This window comes from Rhinatrema bivittatum, chromosome 2 (genome assembly GCF_901001135.1).
Source record: "Rhinatrema bivittatum chromosome 2, aRhiBiv1.1, whole genome shotgun sequence".
Lineage (NCBI taxonomy): Eukaryota > Metazoa > Chordata > Amphibia > Gymnophiona > Rhinatrematidae > Rhinatrema > Rhinatrema bivittatum.
This window is the reverse complement of record NC_042616.1, coordinates 399769627-399792049: the sequence shown is the minus strand read 5'-3', so window position 1 is coordinate 399792049 and position 22423 is coordinate 399769627.

Genomic DNA, 22423 nt, shown 5'->3' with positions numbered 1-22423 from the left:
ATCCTCAAGTATCTCGGACCAGTGTGCACTGCGAAGATTTTAAGAAGCACATGAGTATGCACGTATCTCCCGGTACACGCACATATTGGGAAGTCAAAAAGGGGATGGGGAATGGGCGGAGTCTGGGCAGGGAATGGGTGGGTCATGGTTTATACCCTGAAGTATGCATTTCAGTTTTTATGCAATAAAAAGGAGGAAAAAGAAGAAGCAAAAAATATAGATAATTTAAGAGGCAAGAAATGGGTTAATGATTCTCTATCACCTTTTGTCTGATGCTTTGTCCAAATTTTTTTTTTAATTTAATTTTTTTAAATGTTTTCAATTGATTGTTAATTTTTAGATGTGAGTTTTTTCTAAACTAAGTGGTAGTGATTTGAATTATATATGCTCTTTGCCTTTTCTTTTTCCTCCTTTTTATTGAATAATTTTATTTTATTTTATTTATTTAGCTTTTTTTATATACCGAGGTATAGCAGGGTTGCCTTCACTCCGGTTTACATACAAAACAATAATAGAAGGTCCTGCTTTTTTTGTAAGTATTTATGTGTACAAGTACACGCCGGGGCCCCATACCACATATGGATGGCATGTAAGCTTTAAAATAAAAAAAATCAGGGCTAGTCAGTGGGATTTGAAGGGTATGCTATTTTCTAATGTGTGTGCATATATGTATGCCTGCACATTAATTTGAACGTTACTTTCCCTGTGGCTATTCTGTATTATGTATGGAGAGAGAGAGAAGATCATCAAGTCCAAGAAGTAATAAGAGACAAAGACAATGTGGCCTAAAGATACAGAAACAGTCCTAATTGGGCAGCACTGGCCCAATTAAAAAGAAAATTCAAGCTCACTTGTATATGTTACCCCAGCATTTGCCCCCTGGGGAAGTAGGAGATGAGTGAATGTTAAGGATTTGTGTATGGTAGACTCTCTCAGGGCCGGTGCAAAGGTTTAGGATGCCCTAAGTGAATCTTCCAGCCTTGTGCCCCTCCACCCCACCCTCAACACACACAATTAAAAATTATGCATTTATAATAGCAAATGTTACATGAAAAAGGACATTCAATGTGCAGCCTTCTGAGGTAAAATTATCACTTACAACAGCATGTATATTATATTTATGGCTTCTGATTTTAGGTGTTTATAAATTGTAAATTTAGCTGTTTTGTTTTCTAGCTAATTAGGGGTTCTTCAGGGGTACCAAAAATCATGTTTATTGTTTTTTTCATGGCACAGGAACTATTGTTGGTGACCTTTTCTGGTTGAATTGAACACAAATTTGTGCAGCTGAGGAGTCGTTAGCATGGAAAAAGCATACAAATAAAGTGAAGGATCCAGGGTAGGCAATGGAGGGAGTGAGAATGTATTAGGGAAAGTGATGATATTAACTAATAAACAAGTATTTAACTTTTTTTTGTATGAGAGTCTTATTGGAGCGTATCAGTTAAAACTTAAAATCAGATGCCCTAATAATATTTATATTCACTTCTGTGGTGCCAGTGAGGAAACCCTGCAAAATAGAATTGTGGAACCCATTTAGTATTAGGCCTATTGTAAAGTGTTTGGATTTGGGCTTGGCCATGAGTAAACTGAACTATAATTACAATATAGTAAACCTCCCATACCAAAAGACCACTAACTGCCAGCACTCAAATAGGAACAACCCTATCCATGAAAATGCAACACTATAAATATTACTCCAGGCCCTAAAACACCAATATACATCCTATTAGGAAAACAGAATACGTCAGGTTGCTATAAATCACTATACATAAACTATATATAGTAACATAGTAACAAAGTGAATGGCAGCAGATAAAAACCAAAATGTTCCATACAGCAATTTAAGACCTGGATTTATCAAAATGCACTAAATATAACATGTGATAGGAAAAGGGGGGCAGTTTATTGCAAAGTGCACTATCTTAGCACTTCACATAGATATTAGCGCAAACTGCGATAACTTTTTCACACTTCGCGATAAGTGCCAGAATTGTTGTATTTCCTACATACAACCACTGGGGGGACCATTTTTAGTTTGACATACAAAGTGAGACGTACGAACAGAACAGTGCTCTCTTGTGAAGATTTGATGACCTTCGGAGTGAGGAAACTCACCCAAAGAAGAGATTTGTACAATGTTCTCTCAACCTAGCTTGATGGTCTCTCTACCTGGGTAACATCAAGCTAGGTTGAGAGAACATTGCATAAATCTCATCTTTGGGTGACTCCAAAGGTCATCAAATCTTCACAAGAGATCACTGTTCTGTTCGTATGTCTCACTTTGAATGCCAAAGTGGCCCCTAACCCCTACACTAATACCTAAACCTCATCTCGAGTAACTAGATGGGCCTCATATAGAGGTAACACACTCTCTCTCTCTCTCTCATAAGGGCCAGCATAATAAAACTATATCACATAGCTTTATGCAAAGGAAAAAGGTGAAGTTAAAGCTGTGCAATATGGCTTCACAAAATTGTGAACCTGGCCCTAAACTGCCCCCCTTTTTCTGATTTGCATCACACCATGCGTTATGGTGCTTCCGCATGCGTTAAAGGTGCTTAACGCTTGCGAAAATGCCATATAGCACTTTGATAAATGACCCCCTAAGTTTGCTTTCGAAATTCAGGGTAAACTATGGGGCGGATTTTCAAAGGCCCGCACGCCGGCGCGCCTATTTTGCATAGGCCGCTGGCGCGCGTAAAGCCATGGGATGCGCGTAAGTCCCGGGGCTTTTGTAAGGGGGCGTGTTGGGGGCATGTCGGGGGTGGGGCCTACTGACACGGCGTTTCGGGACGGGCCGTGACGTTTCGGGGGCGGGCCCGGGGGTGTGGCACCGGCCCAGGGGCGTGGTCGAGGCCTCAGGACCAACCCCCGGGACCGGAGGACAGAGCGGGGCTGCCGGCCGACGCGCGCAAAGTTACGCCTGCTTCCAGCAGGCGTAACTTTGCCGACAAAGGTAAGGGGGGGGTTAGATAGGGCCGGGGGGGTGGGTTAGGTAGGGGAAGGGAGGGGAAGTTGCGGGGAGGGTGAAGGAAAGTTCCCTCCGAGGCAGCTCCGAAATTGGAGCGGCCTCGGAGGGAACGGAGGCAGGCTGCGCGGCTCGGCGCGCGCAGGCTGCCGATTTTGCGCAGCCTTGCGCGCGCTGACCCCAGATTTTATAAGATACGCGCGGCTACACGCGTATCTTATAAAATCAGGCGTACTTTTGTTCGCGCCTGCTGCGCAAACAAAAGTACGTGCTCGTGCAACTTTTTAAAATCTGCACCTATGTGCATAAAAGGCACACACAGACTTTACCCAAACACGCACGATTATAAAACTGCCCTCCCTATGCCATATATACTATACCTATACCTAAACCCCTCTGCCTCATTATTATGAACTAAATCCCAGTATACTATACCTCAATCCCTCAACCCCTTATAACTCTGCTACCTCAATGTTATTTACTGAATACCTGTCTTGATGTCTATTTAATTATGTAACACCTACCTGTTATCTAATGTATTCTCAGTGTGATCCACTCTATAGTGGCTCCCCCTAAGCACTTTGAAATCCACTTTGAAGTGGCCACGCAGTCTCAAAACGCAGAATAGGAATCTTAAGTTAAATTAGATCGTGCAGTAACACAGTAGCACACATTAATAAATGAGCTCCACACTTTAACCCAAATTTTTAAAGCAGGCTTATGCGGGGGGGTGGAAGGAAAGTTCCCTCAGAGGCCACTCCGATTTCGGAACGGAGGCAGGCTGCGCGGCTCGGCGCGCCCAGGCTGCCGATTTTGGACAGCCTTGCGTGCGCCGACCCCAGATTTTAACAGATATGCGTGGCTATGCGCATATCTATTGAAATCCGGTGCACTTTTGTTTGCGCCTGGTGCGCGCAGGCTTTTTTTTTATAAAATCTACCCCTATATGAGCATATATTTTATGTATAAGTCCCGCTTTTTGTATGTAGTAAGCCCATTTTAAAACATATACCTGTAAATTAAATTATCCAGTTTGTCAACTAGTCCACCAGGTCACTTAGCCCTTCTCCAGGGTATTGAGACCTTCCTGGTTCTTCAGCATGAGCTTCCCCTAGTTCACCCTCTAGTTAGATCTCCCACCCAGTCACAAATTACATAATAAACATGTTTAATATCACTTAGGCCAGATAATTAGGAGATGTAAAAATATGTAAGTTGGCAAATGTATGTGCATAAGTGTCTTTAAAAATAGACTTACATGTGTAAGTGTTGGTCCCACCCTAGAATACCCTTACACTGCCCCTTTGTCAAGTTTGTATATGTGCACATGAAAGTGAAAATACATGCATATTTTCAGCTTTTATAAAATATGGCATATGCAATGACTTGTGCACATGGACAGTAACTTATAAACAAGCACGCAGGTGCACAGTATATGTGCATTTGTTGGCCTGTGCCTAGAGATGCGGCCATTTTATAATATACGCAAGTATATGTGCTCATGTTATAAAATAGCCTGAATGCACTCACATGGCATGTATTTTTAAGTGGACATGTGCCTATGCAGGCAAATGCGCTTCTACTGTGCAAGTGGGGATATTTTAATAGATATGTGCGCCTACACCATTACCAGTTTTCCCAGTTCATTATATGTTCTCCATAGCAGAAGTTGTTACACGGCAGAGGAGACTGATGCGAGCCTGTGCGTGTAAGTATATATGCGCTAATTTGAAGTTGAAATCCATGAACGCCCATACCCCTTCCAGACCATGCCACATACTATCCCTTTTTTGGAGGTTTTCATTTATGTGTGCAACAGAAAATACACATGTACTCAGGCGGTTTTTGAATTCCACATGGCGCATGCCGGTCCAACAAATTTGCGGATCTCCCGGTTTCGTCTCCCATCGGGCTTTTAAAATTCACTTTTTATTTAACAGTTTTTATGGGTATAAAGTTTTGAAAATTCACCCCTTAAGCAGTACCTTTGGAAAACACGCTGATTTTAGTGCACGTATAGTACATGGAGCCCATTATGAGAATACAAGTTACCTTCCTTTGAGAAATTGTCCTACAGCCGCTTTTCAAATCAATTTATCTGCCTTTCAATATGCATTTTCTTCTGCTCTCTTCTGCTTCCTACATAATGAAGGCTTAGTAAGGTAAATAATCTAGCTTTAAATATAAATCATGTGATATAATAATTTGCTCAAACCTATCCATTGTTTCCTTTTCTGCTTTTCCAATTCTGTCTAAGTTAATACACAAAAATCTCCTTGACTGCTGTAGCTTAAATATAACCCGTCAGTTTAATGATCTAACTAAAGCATTAGTACAGCAGACATCAAGATAAATGTTGTCTGTCAAAATTACCTTTGTTATGGATTCATCAAGTATAGATCTCAGACTTATTTATTTCTCTACATATTTAATCAAGAATGTCAGCTTACCTACTACAGAACAAATGAGGATATCAATGGAAAATATCTTTTGTAAGCCAAAGTATTCATAGCTGAAGTGATTAGAGAGCAGAGTCTATCTATTTTGGAACTTGTTTAATTACAAAGCTTATTGGTTTGTATGCTAGTTCTAATTTTCTGTTTCCTTTTTTTTTTACTGTTGTCTTTGGAAATAATGTTTCCCAATTAGTTCTCCTCAGACAGTAATGACACTTTCCAGTCTTGACAGGTAGAGGGGTAATGATGAATGAATTCCTAGCCCTACTGTGATCACCAAGAGCACTACAAAAGGAAATATAAATGTAGAACAGTGAAATGAGGTTTACAGTGGTTATATATATAGGGTCAGCTCAATGTTTTGCCTTTCTTAGATGATTGTCCCCATTTCATTATATTGCTGTTAATTTGTACTATTCCTCAAAGCATTATAGTGTTGATGGATTGTATCTATGGAGTTTAATTCTGTCAAAATATTTTTCCTTGGGAAAGAGTGAATGGCAAAGATATTCAGATTTTGCCAAATATTGAGTTCTGAAAAGAAAAACATATGCCAGGGCCTGGAAAATGAAATTTGTGCTGCATGATACGAGCCTCGGGGCCACAACAGATATCACACTCACAACCTCAAAGTTATCCATGACCCTGCTCTCTTGGGTTGATTGATCCAAATGCATCTATTCCAATTATTTATTTACAGGAGCTCTCAGATTCAAATATATTTACTTCTGGATGAGATGGTCATAACTTTGGAGTTGTGCAATGTAGATCTGTGTGTTTTTAATCCTACTGGTCAAAGTGGTCATGCTATATGTGCAGTCATCTACAGAAGTGAGTGAAGGCAGTGCAGAGTATACTAGGAAGATAAAGCAGCATATATATATATATATATATATATATATATATATATATATATATATATATTTATTTTTTTTTTTAAATTTCATTAAGAAAGTTAGCAACAAAAAAGACTATACCAGGCACATGAAAGAAATATAATATTAAGAGGGAAAATTTCCAAGACTTAAGGGTCTCTGCAATAAAAATCAATTTTAGTGTGGGCTCACAAAAACTGTAAAAAATGACTTAATGAGTGTAACAAAAGGTTTTGCATGCTTCCAGTAAAAATGATCAGAAGTAGCATAGTCACACAATTGGCACTGGCAAAATATGTGAACATGCTGCTTACTGAAAGGCATAATAAAAAGTGTGCACACACTAAACTGAGCATGCTCGGTTCTTTTTTTTTTTTTTTTCTTGCTACCTCTTGCTTGCTTACAAGGGATCTATAATTTAGACCTAAAATCATCAAAATGCTATAAATATAGCAGAAATAGTGCCCATGTTAAAAAAGGGATGTGCTTATGCAAATGTTAGACTTACCGCATTGCGGAGGAAAAATTTGTGACCCATGATCATGTGTTATATCACGGGATGCAATATCGTGGTGTGTGATGCATTAGCGGGCTGCACACCCAAAACAAGAATTACATGCACAAGTTGGGCCAATATGTGCATAATTTATTTTTTTATGGTGCCTAAGTATGCACGAATCTCACATTTATTTATTTATTTATTTATTTAAATAATTTATATACCGGAGGTTCCTGTATAATATACATATCACCCCGGTTTACATAGAACAGTAACAATCGCTACATTTAGCGGTTTACATAGAACAGGATTAAAACAACAAAGTTTTACATTGAGCAAAAGACGTAAACAAGTTTTAACATTGAAACAAACGTAGTAAACAAGTTTTTACTTTGAAACAAATTAATAGAAGTAAGCAAATAGTAAATACTATTAAACCGTTAATAAACATGCGGTTAATAAATCAATAAATAACATGGAGATATGTAAGTCCACATGAGTATATGTATGTAGACTGTATGTAGACAGCATGAATATGTGAATCTCTAATTGAATAAGGAAGAATAAAATAGATCTGAAAAATATCATTGTGGGAGTGAAAAGACTTTTTTCCTGTTCTTGGTTCTAGGGGAAAGCTAGTTTGAACAACCAAGTCTTAAGTTTCTTTTTAAATGTAGTGTGGCATGGTTCCAGACACAGGTCTGGAGGGAGCGAGTTCCAAAGTGAAGGGCCCGCTGTCGACAGTGCACGTTTCCTTAGAGCGGATTTCGCTGGTTGTGTGATTAGTCTGTTCTGATAAGCGCTTCTGGTAGGTTTTACGGATGTGTGTAGTTGAATTTGAAATGTTAAGTTGAGAGGCGCGATGTTGTATAAGGCCTTATGTATCATCGTTAGAGACTTGAATTGGATCCTGTATTTAATTGGAAGCCAGTGGAGGTAGTGGAGGATTGGGGTGATATGATCTCTTTTCTTGGCATTTGAGAGAATTCTTGCTGAGGCGTTCAATATGTGCATAATTTATTTTTTTATGGTGCCTAAGTATGCACGAATCTCACATTGTGTGCACATGTGAACACAAGCGGAAAAGTTTATTATTTTAAATTGTTACCATACTATGATGGCACACAAGTAATTTGTAATCTGTACCACCCATATTTCTCTTTATCGTGCCCTTCTATAAACCGTTGTGATGGTATTTAACTTACCGACGGTATAGAAAAATGTTTAAATTAATAAAAATAAATAAATAAAAGGGACGGGGTGTTGGCATAGAGGGAAGATCAATAGATGTGCACGTATATACTTAAGCGCATAGGCGCGCGCCTGGGGTCCCCTACCTCTTTTCTTTACTAATGCTATGGATGGCAAGTAAATCCTAAAAGCAAAAGAAATAGACTGCTTAGTGGGCTATGACAGATTGGGGCTAACAAGGGGAAAGGAACACAAACTAGGGGGATTAGGAAGTCCTATCCCTTGCCTGAGAGAAATGGGAACAAACTGGTGAAACTGGTGATGGCGGTGGTGCCGCTCTCTTTTAAAATCCTCATGCTTACATGGTGAAAGTGGAATTAGCGCATCCATGAATGTGTCCATTAGTAATACGGGGCACATGCATGCAGTTTCAGCTTGTTCCACCATGCACACATGTATGTGCCTATGTTATACAGCAATATAGATGCATACACACGGTCATGGTTGAGCAGGCTAAAAGTGCATACAGGTGCATTGCATATGTAATGCCTGTGCACATATGCACGCAAAATCTGCTTCCATCCTATAAGTAGGCCAGTAAACCAGTCAGTATCCCAGAATTAGTACACTTCCTCCAACATATAAGTTTTAGAAAGTCAGGGCTGGGAAAAAAAAAAGATATGTATTTTAGTCTACCAGGGCTGTATAGGTGTGTGTGAGAAAAGCCCTCATTTTATAGGTTGTGATAATAGCCATCATAATAGCCATGGCCCGCACTAATGGCTGTTATCCAGCAATAAAATCATTTTTTCCACTCTACCGTACCAAAAAAAGGTGCTGTTATGTCCGATGTTAAATCCAGCATTATTGTGCATTAAAGCACTAAAAATGCGGTAGGAGATCATAATTTGCATTAACTCCTCCCGTTTGCATACTCATAATCATATGTACATGCTTGCTTGCGACACAATATTTATCACACGTGTAATGCACGTTAGATGCCATTTAATGTGCGTCAGGGCCTCAATGCAATTTGAAAAATGACCCTATTAGCTTGGTACAAGGGGGTAACTTTTCAGTGCACTCAGATGAGGAGTTCCAAGGAGAGCAAAAACTTCCATGGGAGCAGAAAACTGACATGACTACATATTTAAACTGTCTTATTTTGTCAGTAAGGGTCAAAGAGTGATGCGAGAAGACGTGATTGGGGACAGAAGGGAACATGCAAGGGGGAGAACCAGTTAGCAGTCTGGCCAGCCTGACTCGGATGTTACCAGCATCTGGACCATTCTCCTCTCTAGTATAACCTTATAATGTAGGCATAGCAATGGCTGTGCCACAGAAAGTGCTACCACCTCTAAGCTCAGATATGAGCTCTTCACTCAAACCAAAATTTTGATCAGCCAAAAAAAAAAAAAAGGTTTATGAAGCTCAAAGTTCTATTGAGTCTCAAGCCTCTGAATATCTTCATTGGCCTTTGGTGACACTGACAATGTCAGTGACAGCAAAAATGTTTGTCCTCTGGGAACTTACTGATTGGAACTCATTTACCTGCGTAAATAAAGGTGCATTTGCTTTTGACATGTTCAAGTGTATATCAGTATATCCCTTCTGGCACCTCTTCTTTCTCTCTATCATTCCCTCTTTCTCCTCTTGCCCCTCTCCTCCATGTGTTCCTTGCTGGGGACTGAGATACATATCCTTTGATTAAAGTAGGATTGAATTATTTGTATTCATGGAACTCAGTGAATTTCTGCTGGAATGTCCTAACTTTAGGTGAATCTAGTCCATTCTGAATAAAAGAGCAACGCTACTGCTACTGCTGTGGCTAGTAAAATCTTTGTTTTATACTATATGACTTGGAAGTGTGGTGACTAAAGGTTTTTCTTTTTTTTTTTAAGTGCTTTTTCTTGAAGAGGAAAATATAATACAATAATCCATGAAGCTAATAACTAATATACGAGGACGATATTTAAAGGGTTTGTCTAGATAAAGTTCCCTGTCACTAGCAAAAGTTCATCTGGGGTATTTCATTATCTGGCTAAAATTAAGTAGATGAAAAGAGGCAGAGTGCGCAGCATTCGGTGGAGGTGGAGGGTGCTAAAATTCAACCAGCTAGCACTGACATTCAGCACCAGCCACATAAACATAGATGGGCAAGGCGTCTCAGAAAATGTGCCACCCTAAAGTTACCTAGATTTATATTACCTGGGTAACTAGCTGGCTATAATTAGCGTCACATTTATCTGGCAGACAAGCACTGCTAGGCATCTAGGTAAATATATCCGGTTCCAGGTAAACCCCCCCCCCTCCCCCACTCACCGTCCCGTAGAATATTTCAGCCTCTCAGAAGGCTTGTGCTAAAAGAAGTTACGGAGTTCTCTGCTTCTTCGCACCATGACTTCTTAGGGAGAACTTGTTTTCAGGTTGCATTTTGAAGGAAGTTAAATGTAGGAGATGTTCTATACTGTTTGTTGTTTATAGCAGTTTAACTGAAGACAGTTATTTCATTTGATATTCCAGAAAGGAATCAGTAGCTCTAAAAGCTTTTATTGACCATTAACACATATGCACATATGAAGAGAGCAATTTTCAAAGCAGTCCTCTTGAACTTTCTGTAATACATTCACTACTGGTTACTTAAGGTCAAACAGAACAAAATAAATGCTGCCTTGTAGTGGGTTAACAAACTTCGTAAAGGTTAGTGATAATTATAGTTTAACAATTTCAAGGGGGAAGGAATGGATGGATGGAAAGGGGCTAGAGGAGGGTGTTTTACTGGCCGACTTTTGTGTCTTGAGGAAATCTTCTGGTATCATAGCTCGTGCATATAAGCCAACAACATGACTATGCAAGTTTTGTGGTCTTGTCATGTATCAGTATCGCATTCAATATCCAATAAACATTCCCATACATTTTTTAAGTTTTTTTCAATGCAGATAGAAACACTGTGAAGCATCACATATAAAACTTAAACACAGCTGTTTATATTAATCAAACATTCTTCAACCCAGGAAAGGTAACCCCCTTAGGGGTAGATTTTAAAAGGTGTGCAAGGGTGTACATGTGCGCGTACTACCAGGTAGGGGTGTGCATTCGTTTTGAACTTATATGTAAAACGCTACTTTTTTTTTTTTTAACTTAAAAAAGTGATGAGGTGAAAACGATCGGATTTCCAACTTATTCAACATAGCTATGTTGAATACGTTGGAAATCGCGATCGTTGATCCTAAATAAAAATTTAAACCCCTCACCCTCCTTAATCCACCCCAAGACTTACCAAAACTCCCTGGTGGTCCAGCGGAGAGTCAGGAAGCCATTCCTCTATTCCTTTGCGAGGAGCACGTGACGTCCGCATCACGTCGGAGTGACGCGGCCGTCACGTGGTCCACCGCGGTTCCGCTCCCGGACCCCTCGTTGGACACAAACTGAAGATCCAGGAGAGGTCCAACTACATGACCAACTCCTTGCGAAGGTGAAGCCTGAGTGAAGGAAGGCCCTCTTTATAGGGCTGAAGAGGAAACACCTAGAGGATGTCGGCAAGAGCCTAGGAAGACAGCCCACTACTGGCCCATTAAATGAAGAGAGGTGACGCGGCCATGCACCTAGGAAGAGGCAGGACTTTGGAGAACGACGTCCTGCTGCAGGAAGCAGAAGAAGGCCTTGACGTTGGCGGCTCCTTACTGCGAAGAAAGAAGATTGATGGCGGCTTCATGCCAGATGAAGAGGCACTCCAGAGTGGCCTCCTGGCCATGGAAGAGGACCTGGATGACAGCAGCCTCCAGGCTGCTTGGAGGAGAACTTCGGGGCAGCTTCCAGGCTGCTGAAGAGGAAGGCTTCGGCAGCAGCCTAGCCGCAGGATGATGGTGGAGATGGCGCTCAGGCCACAAAGAAAGCAGCGGCGATGGTGCATGCTTCAGGCCATGAAGAAGGATGTTGGTGGCAGCCTCTGAGCCGCGAAGAGGAGCGGCAGCGGCAGCTGGTCCACGGCAAGAGAGACTGGATGACAGTGGTTCCGGGCCATGAGGGGAGCAGCAGCAACAGTGGCCTCCAGGCCACAGAGGAATGACGGTCAGTGGCAGTGGCTCCAGCGATGTCGGGAGGCTAGCAGAAGAAGGTAAGGGGCTGCTTGTGAGCTAGTCTCACAAGCAGAATCGCAAGATATCCCTCACAGTATCTGCAAAAATGCCTCTCTTTCTATCTTTCTCACACACACACATACACACACACACACACACACACACATATCCACATGTACAATTGATGTGGATGTGCACTGCTAACTTACTCCTTTTGTGCACACAATAAAAACTATCAGAATGAGAATAAACTGAGAAGACTGGCAAGGTTGTCCTTTTCTTCACTGCATTTTGTCTGCAGATAAGCAGTGCAGTGCAGACCAATAGACAAAAATCATTGTTTTCATGCTTCTTTATTTCCAGTCCACTACTCTGCCCAGGTGAACAGACAGAAAGCAGTGCCTCTATCTCTTTCTCACAATGAGAGCAGTGCACTGTGGCTGCAGCAGTGAAGAAATAAAGGCCTTTTCCAATGCCAACATTTTTCTCCTTCTTCTTTAAAGTTTTTCTTTGACTCTAAGAGAGCTTCTGAAAAGATATGTTTTTCCTGTGAAAACCAACAGAGATAATGGAGTTTCTTTGCACATGCGCAGACCTTTCATTGGGAGGATGTCAGCATCACTTGATCCAGGTATCAGTTATAGGCTAGATTAAAAAATGCTTCACTTTGATTGGTCCTTTGTCCTATCTACTTGTTTTCTTCTTTTGTCTTGGATCCAGCCTGGCTGCTATCTCACACAGGCATTGGTTGAATGCTATAGTCACCAGTCTCACTGCAGCACTTTTCAACAGGCCATATATTTGAATGGGATGCATAAACAAAGGAAGCTAAAATAATTTTTAAATTCATGGGCTCCTCAATTTGTCTTAGATCCACAAATGAAACAAAAATAATCTTATTCATTGCATTTTACCCATTCATTTCAAACAAATGCACATCCCTACTGGCAGTTAAAAAATAGAGAATAATGAATGTGGACTCAGAAACCCAAGGAACAAGTACAATATAGGGTGCGTGATCTGGGGCTGATCATATATAATGATCTTAAGGAGGCCAAACAAGTGGATAAGGTGATGGCAAAAGTCAGATAGATGCTTGAAGGCATAGAGAGGAATGGTCAGCAGAAAAAAAGTGGTCATATTGTCCTCATTTGGAATACTGTGTAGACTTCTACAGTCTATACCTTCAAAAAATATAAACTAGATGGAGTTGTTCCAGATTTGTCAACTAAAATGGTCAATGTTCTTTGTTATAAATCATATATATATATATATATATATATATATATATACATGATTTCTTTGAACATTAGCCATGTAATCATATTTATACTGTTCTAAGGTGTCACTATGAAAGTCAACAAAACATTATTATGATTTCATTTTTAAAATATTCAATATGTTTCTGTAGATTTTTAAGTGAAATTTTGGTTGCATTGGTTTTTGTTATATTTCACTTCTGGGTTTGTTTATTGTGGTATTTATAAACTACTTGAGCACCTCATTTTTCAAAGAATCAGCCAAATAAACAAAAGACCTTCCCAAGAGCAGGTAGGGCCAGAACTTTTACTGTTGTGTCCAAGTCTTCACTATCACCACGAACATCAATGCTAGGTACTACAGAAAACTTAAGACTGCAGTTGTAATCATAGACCTTCCATCTGCATATCACACAGTTCAGTTTGGAAGCACAGAGTGTGATGCTTCATTGCTTCCCATCTATCTCCAATCTTCCAAGCCCTGATTTTCTCTTCCCTATTATACTTTCCTTCTCTCTAGTTCCTGCTTTCCTTATTCTCTCCTCTGTTTGCTTCCTTCTCTTTCCTCCAAGGTTACCCTTCCCCAATAGTATATTATCCTTATCCTCCCCTTTATTCTCTCAACTCTCCCCTTTACTCCAGTCTTCCATCCCATCCCATTCCATCTCATTACCCTCTGTTTCCTGTAGTCACTCATTCCATTCTGGTGCGTTTTTTTCATGATTAAGAAAATTACAGGAAATGTCACATTTAGATTTATTAATAGTATATAGATATTATAATGATTGATGGTATTGAAATGCCAAGAAATAAAAGATAGAAAAGAGCATTATCGCATCTTCAGCATATCACAAAGCATAACAATGCAAGTTTAAAGACAGACACAGAAATGCAATCATTGATATGCCACTTAGAATGTGTTTCCTTAACTGAATATGCAAGCTTGAAAGACATCTGAAAACTATGTGTCATACTCCCCAGCAGTGTGACTTGACATCTATTATTATTACATTATTCTGCATGTTAGTGCTCCTGAACACTTCAGGGAAGCATATGGTTGCCTGATGAGTAGCAGTTTAACATAGATAACATAATGAACTTCTGACAGTCTATAAATATTCAAATGCGTTATGAAGCCTGGTCTTTCAGTTTATTTTCTGGTGTCTGTTAATTATGCACATTCTAAATAGATTATTATAAATCTCTAGAGAATTATTAATATAAGGGCCTTTGTACTGAAGTGGATACTAAAATCAGCCTTGCTAATTTTAGCTTGCTTTTTTCACACATATGACACATTGGTTTTGAATGGCTGATGTACCGAAATAATGATAGGCAGAGTCTGCATATATTGAAAGGGCAACAAAGGATTCCCTTGTGCTAACGTACTCAAAATTAAAGGACTAAATAGTCCATGGGATTTCTTCCCTTCTCCCAGCCAGTAACATAAACCCACTCAAACTCCACCCTCATTTCAATCCCTCCCCAAAACAAAAACCACCTCATGACCCCTCCTCTTTCTGATACTTCCATAGAAAACCTTCCATATTCCTAGATCCATTCCCATCATGATTACTCCTCAGAAACATAAGCCACTTCTATGGTTCATGAACTTACTTGTCTTCAGAGAAGATGCTCTCCCTTTGCTAGCTTGATCTGTAGTGTGGTAAAGGGGTTGGTGCAGGGGATTTTGTTGGGGGGGGGGGGGGGGAGGGAGTTGTCTTTGTACTGAAAGGGAATGGGAAATGGAAAAGGGATCAGGGTGGGTGTTTCTCGTCTTGGGGTGGAGAATGGAATGTGGAGCAGACCCAAGGTGGTTTTTCAGGAGGGATGAGAACAGTGAGGGGGTCCAAGTGGCAGGGATCAGAATGGGGAATGGGTCTAGGGAGATGGTCTTTGCTTCAGGGAGAATTAAAATGGGGAGGGATTCTGGGTGAGAGATGGGGAATGGTGGTTTTTCTTTCATAGGGATTGGAATGGGGAGTGAATCACCTGGAGAGCAGATCCTAGCTACAGGATCACTTCCTGTTAAAACAAGATGATGCTCTCTGTCCAGGTGATCTTGCTACTACAAGGCAGCACAGAGATTTCCAGACTGGAGTTGTGATACAAAATAGGAGAAAAGTCTTAGTGAATCAGGTAGTGACAACAAAAAAAAAAGATAATATTTAGAAACACTATCCTGTACACTTACTCTTGTAAACATTTAAAAGAAAAATAAGCCTAATAGAAATATATATTGGGGTTCATGCTACACTGCTAGTTCATCATATTAACAGTTTGCAAATTCAGGGAAGCTGTGTATGGGAGAAGGCTCACGACACAGCTTCCCTGAATTTGCAAACTGTTAATATGATGAACTAGCAGTGTAGCATGAACCCCAATATATATTTCTATTAGGCTTATTTTTCTTTTTAAATGTTTACAAGAGTAAGTGTACAGGATAGTGTTTCTAAATATCATCATTTTTTTTTGTTGTCACTACCTGATTCACTAAGACTTTTCTCCTATTTTGTATCACAACTCCAGTCTGGAAATCTCTGTGCTGCCTTGTAGTAGCAAGATCACCTGGACAGAGAGCATCATCTTGTTTTAACAGGAAGTGATCCTGTAGCTAGGATCTGCTCTCCAGGTGATTCACCATCCTCTCACGCCAAGGATGGATCTAGGAGAGAATGATTAGATCAGCCATCATAATAGCTGGGTGGCTGTTGGACATGAGGACCGCTTGGTAACTTGCCTGTCTGGTCCAATGATAGTGGACTTCACACATCACCTAGATAGGATTTTAGACAGAGCTGGGGTGAAGCTGGCTGTCATGGTATATGTGGCCACCAACTACATAGGAAGGTGTGGGAGGGAGGTTCTGGCTCTTGGATAGAAAGTTGAAATCCAGAATTTCCAGGGTAACATTTTCTGAAATGCTCCCTGTTTCGCATCCAGAGGCAGGCAGTGCTCTGGAATCTCGGTGCATGGATGAGGCGACGATGCAGGGAAGAGAGCTTTAGTTTTCTTAGGAACTGGCCACATTTTGAAGAAGGGGATCCTATTCCAAAAGGATTGACTCCACCTTAACCAGGGTGGAACCAGGCTGGTAGCACTAACCTTTAAAAAGCAAATAGAGCATCTTATAAATTAGAACATGGGGAAAGCCTACAGACAATCTGCAACACATGCTTCAAAGAGAGGTATGTTTGAAGAATATTAAAGAAATAGGGGAATTATGGCATCCCAATAGAGAGATTCCAATAAAAGCAAAAGTAGCCCATGTGCCTGCAAGTAAAGAGCAGATTGAGTTAAAAGATTCCAAATGTAAGAAAAGAAAATTCAAGAAAATTCAAGAAAAGACTTAAAACCTGGCTTTTCACACAAGCCTACGCCTGAGTTGGACTTTACAACACCATACTTTCCTGGACAATTTCATTTTATCCCACTTCGCTTAATAATACTAGAATTAATTGCAAATCCCTCTTGCCAATTTTCAACTTCTTGATACATGATTGATTCATTCTAATCGCTAGTATATAAGATTGCTGTTATTTAAACTGATGTTTTTTATAATGTGTTATTTATTTGAATTTTCTCCAAGTTCCTCATTTTCCTTGTTCTCTGTAAGACTCACTTGTTAAGTCATTTCCATGTTATATGTAAACCAAAGTGATTAGTAACATTGTTACCAGAACCTCGGTATATAAAAAAATGCTAAATAAATAAATAAATTATCCCTGTTAACATCTAGAAAAGTTGAATATACAAAAAAAATAAAAATAAAACCATACTTTGAAATGTCTGTATGCTCATGCTAGAAGTCTAAACATTAAGATGGGAGAGTTACAATGTACAGTACTGAATGAAGAGGTAGACATAATTGGCATCTCAGAGTCCTGGTGGGAGGATGATAACCAATGGGACAGTGCTATACTAGAGAACAAATTATATCACAATGATAGGGATGATCAATTTGGTAGGGATATGGCACTTTATGTTAGGGATGCATAAAGTCCAACAGGATAAAGAACCTGGCTGCAGAAGACTAAATACAAATAGAATCTTTATGGGTGGAAAGTCCATGTATGAAGGGGAAGAGTATAGTACCATTCACCTGCCAGGCCATGCAAAAGGGGAGAGCTGGGTCGCGGGGTCCAGGCAAGGAGAGGCGGGGATAGGGTGGGGGCCAGCCAGGATAGTGCTATTAGACGCTGTCCCGGGGAAGCACACACCATTCAATGTTATTGAAGTCTGGGCAGACTGGATGGGCCATTTGGTCTTCTTCTGCCGTCATTTCTATGTTTCTATGTTTCTATGTTTCTAAGTCGCTTTGGTTCGGCATTTGGTCCCTCCGAACGCAGTTGGTCGAAACACGGGTCCATGTCGGGGGACCATAAAAGTTTTGTGCCTGCGATGAAGACTCAAATTTGAGAAATAAATTTAGTCTTCACTAATTTGGAAAGAACACTGTTGTGGACTCTTTTGATTTGGAAAACCTCCTTTGCTATTTTGGCTTAAAAATAATATACCACATTATGATAAGATATGGGAGAAACACTGGAAATGGCACAGTATAAGTTTTTCATTTAGGTTTATCTACTGCTTTGTATTTGTGCTTTATACAGGGATAATTATTGCTGTATTATGCCTTTGTATATATTATCATTTTGTTTAATATTCCATTCTATGTATTTAATTTCTGTTTTTTGAGCATATTATATGTTTTTGTTAAATAAAACATTTAAAAAATTGTGGAAGGAAGGCCAAATGACTGTGTGGCATGGTTAAAATGTGACATGAAAGTGGCTATTTTAGCCAACACTTCTTTCAAAAATTGGAAAAAAAATCCATCTGAAAAAAATAGGAAAAAGCATAAGAACTGGAAAGTTAGATATAAACCATTGATGTGGCAAGCAAAAAGAGATTTTGAAAAATAACTGGCTACAGAGGCAAGTTTTATGGTTTAACATGGAAAGAGAGGGGTACTGGTACTTAGGGATGTGAATCGTTTTTTGACGATTTAAAATATTGTCCGATATATTTTAAATCGTCAAAAATTGTTAGAGGCGCGATACAATAGGAATTCCCCTGATTTATCGTCAAAAATCGTAAATCGGGGGAGGGGGGGAGGAGAAGGGGGAGGGCGGGAAAACCGGCACACTAAAACAACCCTAAAACCCACCCCGACCCTTTAAAATAAATCCCCCACCCTCCCGAACCCCCCCAAAATGTTTTAAATTACCTGGGGTCCAGTGGGGGGTCCCGGTGTGATCTTCCACTCTCGGGCCTTTGCCCTGTCATATGACAGGGCAAAGGTAGCGCCGGCGCCATTTCTATTAATGCAGCCGTGGCCCGAGAGTGGAAGATCACACCGGGACCCCCCCCCCCCCACTGGACCCCAGGTAATTTAAAACATTTGGGGGGGGGTTCGGGAGGGTGGGGATTTATTTTAAAGGGTCGGGGTGGGTTTTAGGGTTGTTTTAGTGTGCCAGTTTTCCCGCCCTCCCCCGATTTACGATTTAAACGATTTTAAAAAAACCAAAACCGCGACGATCAGATTCCCTCCCCCCCAGCCAAAATTGATCGTTAAGATGATCGATCACATGATTCACATCTCTACTGGTATGTACTAAAAATTTCATTCCATTTTCATTTTGTTAAATTTGTTTCTTGCTAATACAGTGGTTCTCAACCTTTCTAATGCCGTGACCCCGCAATACAGTTCCTCATGTTGCGGTGACCCCTCTCCCCGCCCTCGCCCCGTGAGGGTGGGGTGAGGGCGGGGCTTTGGTCATATGGGGGCGGGGTTATGGATGGGGTTGGATTTTAGTGCACACTTATCATTTAATTATGACATTTATAATGTGAATGTAACTCAACTCACCATAGGTTCTCACATGCATGGCACACTGACCCATGATCGTCACGGGGCTAGATGTAAAAGTACAGTTTGTATCCACAGGAACCCCCCTGACCCACAATAATGGATGTAAAGCAGAATTATGACATTCCCCATACAACTCACCCTACAAAAAAGATATTCTGGTTCTAGTGACATCTCAGTAACAGCAACTCAAACTCCTTCTATTTCCAGGCTCAATAGCCCTACTTATGAAAAGACAGCAGTTTACCACCAATGCATGTCCTCTGAGAAAACACAACAAATAAGACCGATACAAACGCTTACATGCTAGCAAAATATCTCATCTCGGTAACAGACACAGAACTGCCCTAACATACTCCTAGGATCTGTAGTAATGCACATAAACTAATCCGCACACAGTTACACCTGTATTATGGAATACACTCAAACAGGAGCAACCCTATCTATGAAAAGGCAACACTACAAATATTAAATCAGGTCCTAAAACCAATACACCTCTTATTAGGAAAACAGAACTAGCAAGCAGCTATAGATCCCCACACAGAAATAATTGTAAAACTATACTAATAAGAAGAATAAATGTTTCAAAACAGCTATGAACATCCAACAATTAAAAACTCATAAAAACTATTAAACATTCTCCAAACACCAATAAAATATTTCAAAAAAGCAGACATCACACAATTAAAATGGCAGTCAAGAAAAATAAACTTAAAAAGCCACCTTTACTTACCCCCTCCAGCAGCTCTCCTACTCCCCTTCCCTGCAGGCCGTGGCACTCACCAGAAGCAGCAGTAGAAGCTAAGCTCTATACTTACGGTCCTCTTCCTTAGTGCCCATGTCTCTCACACACACACACCATACCAGTCATGCCCCCATGACCAGTTTCTGTCTCTCACACACCAATCATCTCCCAAACAGTCTTTGGCACACACACACCAGTCACCTTCCTGAACAGTTTCTCTCATGCCATACACACACACACACACACACACAGGCTTCCGACTCCCGTGTTCTACTTACATATACGGGCTTCTCACTCTCATAATCACTTTCTCACACACACACACTAGTCACCTTCCTGAACAGTTTCTCTCATGCCATACACACACACACACAGGCTTCCCACTCCCGTGTTCTACTTACATATATGGGCTTCTCACTCTCATAATCACTTTCTCTGTCTCTCTCTCTCTCACACACACACACACACACACTCACTCACTCACCAGTCTCTCACTCCCATGCTTGTTCTCTCCACATGCACAGGCTTCTCATTCCCATAATCACTTTCTCTCTGTTACACACACACCAGTCTCTCTCATTTCCATGCTCACTCTCCACGTGCACAGGCTTCTCATTCCCTGAATCACATTCTCTCATATTCACACACACACACCAGTCTTTTTCTCTCATACGCACCATCACCTTACCAAGCAGTCTCTCTCTCTCATGCATGCACACTCACCCAGGTTTCTCACTCCCATGCTTTCTTTCACCCCCACAACACCAGGCTTCTTACGCCCATGCTTTCTCACATACCCAGACTTCTCACTTCCATGCTTTTTCTCTCTCTCACACACACACATCAGTCACCTCCCTGACTAATGTCTCACACTCTCACATACACATCAGTCATCTCCCTGAGCAATCACTTTCATTGTCTCTCACATACACACACACACACATCAGCTCTCTGACCAGTCAATCACACACAGGCTGGCTGGCTGCTTCTCTCTCTTTCTCTCACTCACTTCCTCTTCTCCCCCGAGCACAAATGGGAGCTGCAGCAGCCTCCGCTGGCCAAGAAAGAAGAATCCCATCGGCCGCGGGAGGCTCATGCTGCTGTCTCCTTTCTCCATTACCGGCTACTTCTATTGCTCGAGGACCGATGCTGCAGCCGCTGCTGCTACTTTTTCACGCGGCGCGGCTCTCTCCTTCCCGCGCACCGCAATTCACTTCCTGTTCCGGGTCACGGGAGGGGGGGGGGGGGGCAGGCGCAGGAAGAAGAAAAGGCCCAGCCACGGGTGCACAGCTTCTTCTAGCGCTGCTGCCGTTCCCGCTGGGCTTGAACGTGCTGACAGCCCGGCGGCAACGGCAGCGGGAGAGACCGGGAGCGCGCGACACACCTGCTGGTGCTTGGCGGCGCCGCGGACTGGCAAAAAACTCCCACGGCCCGGTCCCGGTCCGCGGACCGGTGGTTGGGGACCCCTGCTTTAGGCGACCCCTGTGTTTTGGGCGTTCGACCCCCGCCGGGGTCGCGACCCACAGGTTGAGAACCGCTGTGCTAATACATCAGTTTTCCCTAGGCATGGTACAACAAAGATAAATGCAATTAAGAATAATATATAATAAATATTTTATAAATCTAATCCAATAAAATATGACATAACAGTAAAAATTGGGCTATGTAGACCAACATATAATAAATAACAATCAATAAACATATTATAAACTCAATTCACTTAAGATCTACATACCAACACAAACTTAAATATTCAACTCATCATTCACGTTTACCCATCTAAGCATACAATAAGTAGAAACCAATAAATGGGGGATCTAGTATGCTCCCCTACCCAAAAAGGGTAGAGGAGCATACTAGATCCCCTGAGAAAAACAACAAAAACTGTACTATATTGGGAGTGATACCTTACAAGCACTCATGCTCCTTGGCTGGCAGTTGGGATATATCATTAACAGTGGAGATAGAGAAAACTGGGCAGACTGGATGTTCCATCTGGTCTTTTTCTGCCATCCACTATTATGTTGCTAAGTCACCCTGTACACATGCATAGACCACACCCACCACTCATATACACCCCACACATTGCATACACACACACACACACACACACACACACTCACACACACAACTTCCCTACACATTCCACCTCCATCCACCTCTACACCCCATCACTCATCTCATTCAAACACACCACGCCCATCTCACCCCACACACACACATTGCTCCACCCACAACAGCCTCATAGATTTTCCTATACACACCCTTTCACCCATCACCCCTCAATCGTCGGCCACCAAAACTCACAGTTCTCTCCCATACTCCCATGTAGGGTGGACTGGCTTATCGAGGTATCAGACATCACCTGGTGAGCTTGTCAGCTGGGCAGCCCCAGTGTAGATTAGAGAGCACAGTGGATCTTATTTTTTCCGCTCTTTTCTGTCCATTCTAGCTTCATCCCCTCCCTTCCTGTTCC